At 35.5% G+C, this 2,584-nt stretch overlaps 1 pseudogene; it reads right to left on the reverse strand.

Annotated features, from left to right (window-relative positions):
* Positions 1–352: 352 nt before the first annotated feature.
* On the reverse strand, positions 353–677 carry LOC150049070 (prefoldin subunit 2 pseudogene; annotated as a pseudogene).
* Positions 678–2,584: the final 1,907 nt, after the last annotated feature.

Consider the following 2,584-nt stretch of genomic DNA (forward strand, 5'->3'; position numbering starts at 1 on the left):
CTCTTGTGTCATGTTGCCGCCAGGCATATCCAGTTTCCACGTATGTATGAATCTGGTGTGTGTGTGTTTGTGTGTGTGTGTGTGTGTGTGTGTGTGAGATCCTTAAGGAACATTTTACTTTTATGATTATAGTTTTATGTTTATTTGTGATGTTATGTTTTTCATTTGCATTTCAGATCTGCTACGGAATGTACAGAAAATTATACTTAAATGTTGATTGCCATTGTATTGAATGTATGGCTTTTTTCTGATCAAAACATTTAATTAACAGAAAAATTAATATAGTAGAAAAAATAATAACAATAAAGAGAAGTGGGAGTCAGAGTAAAAATAAATGCAGAGTACTTGGTTCCTAGGAGACCAATACTCCAGCTGAACTGGCCTTACCCCCAGACCCTTCTGCGTTTTCCCTGGATGGCTTCTCATCTTCCCCCCTAAGACGAATGTTGTGCTTTTTCCAGAATTCATTTAGCTCTTTTCCCTTTGCCTGAAGTTGCTGTGACAACGTTGCAATGGTCCAACTCCATCTCCAGCTCTGCTGCTTTGGACGCCAGGCCCCATCGCTCCTGCCCAAGGGGACTGACGCCAGTAATTACCTGCTCTGCCCACATCTTCCTTTCCCCACTCTGCTCCCCGGCTCCTGACGACTCCACCGCTGCTGTCCGCCGTTTCGCCATCTGCTGGGTTTCCCCAATGTATGGCTTTTATTCCAGTAAATAACATTTTAATAATACCAAGACATTTTGTGTGTGTACAGATACCAGCACTAAAACAGGGTTAGTTCTCTACCACTTGAGCCATGTCTCCAGCCCAGCTTTTAGATGGCTAATTAGAATCTCAAGTACTCTTTATTCTCAGTCTGGCTTTGAATTTCCATCCATCAGGTCTCCACCTATTATATAATATAATCACGAGTAACTAATGCCTGGTTAATACTGAGCTGTTTTATTCATGAATTTAGTACTTACTCCTTTACTGAGCTATTTTAATTCATGAACTTAGGACTTAGTCCTTTATTAATGTTTTCTGATTACTTTCTCATTTATTAATGCCTTAATTTTTCAATAAATACGTTCTACTCATTTTTATAACTCATAATTTTTCTTTTGAGTGAGATTTGTTTTTCTTTTTTTATTGTTTATGCCAGTCCTAGGACTTGAACTCAGGGCCTGAGTACTGCCCTTGGGTTTTTTCTTCAAAGCTAGCACTCTGCCACTTGAGCCTCAGCACCACTTCTGGCTTTTTCTATGTTATGCGGTACCAAGGAATCAAATCCGGGTCTTCGTGCATATTAGTCAAGCACTCTACCACTAGGCCAAACTCCTGGCCAAATGAATGAGATTTGTTTTTCAATTATAATCTCTAAATTTCCAGTGAGGGTGTAAAGTACTTATTTTAAATCTTACTCAGGTATCTCTTCAATCATAATAGTTTTTAGAATTCTTAGGTTTGCTTATAACACCTTGGAATAAAGGCATTTAAAATCTCCATACCACTCCTGGGCATCTACCCTGAACATCAGAACCCAAGATATGATAAGGACACCTGCTCAGCTATGTGCATCTCTGCACTATTCACAATAGCCAAGTGATGGAAACAATCCAGAATCCCTACTTCAGATGAATGGATACAAAAATGTGAGATATATATATATATATATATATATATGTAAAATGGAATTCTACATAGCGAACAGACAAGATAAAATAATGGCATTTGTAGGGAAGTGGATGAATCTAGAGCGATTATGTTGAGTGAGACAAGTCAAGACCAAAAGAACAAAGGGCGTCTGGTATCCTTAATATGTGGTTATTAGATCCAAACGGTACAAGAGTGAAGACTCAATATTTGCATACCCAATGCTATGGACATGGTATTGGAAATACAAACACAACTACATATACATAAAAATCTGTGACTCTATACACGTTTTATTACATAGATTAATATGTATCTATGACATACAAACCCTCAGCCTAATTTTAATTATGTTCTGAAATCTAAGTGCCAGTGATTATATATAGAGATTCCCTTCTTGAATACTTGTTTGTTAAATGTCATTTGAAATATGATGTAAAAATCAATGTTAATACATTCTTTAATCAAAAAACTACTCTTTGTTCTAGTCTTTTGTCTCATATTGTCTAGAACTTACTGTCTAATATTGGATATAGTCAATGCTGATGGGGGGGTCTTTGTTTCATTCCTTTCTGTATTGCTATTTTACCATTAATTGTGATGATAAATAGAATGATGAATGTGACTATTTCAGGTTATGAGACTGATATCATTTCTGATTCCCAAGTTCCTAAGAATTTTCTTTAAAATAGATATTGGTTTTAATTGAATGATTTTTTTTTCAGAATTTAGTTATATGGTCAAGTCCTGGGATGTTCTGGAAATTTATAAGACATTGGTATTTACCACTCTTATGGAAAGAGTTTTGGCTATCATTTTTAGTTTTATGTTTTTTGCCTTTTTGGTTAAGATTTTTCTATTTCTTCTTAAGTTAATATTGGTTGTTCAAGATGTTTTCAAATAAAAACTTACTGACTCATCTACATTTTCAAAAGTTAGTATTTAA

This window comes from Megascapheus bottae, chromosome 20 (genome assembly GCF_031878675.1).
Source record: "Megascapheus bottae isolate mThoBot1 chromosome 20, mThoBot2.hap1, whole genome shotgun sequence".
Classification (NCBI taxonomy): Eukaryota; Metazoa; Chordata; class Mammalia; order Rodentia; family Geomyidae; genus Megascapheus; species Megascapheus bottae.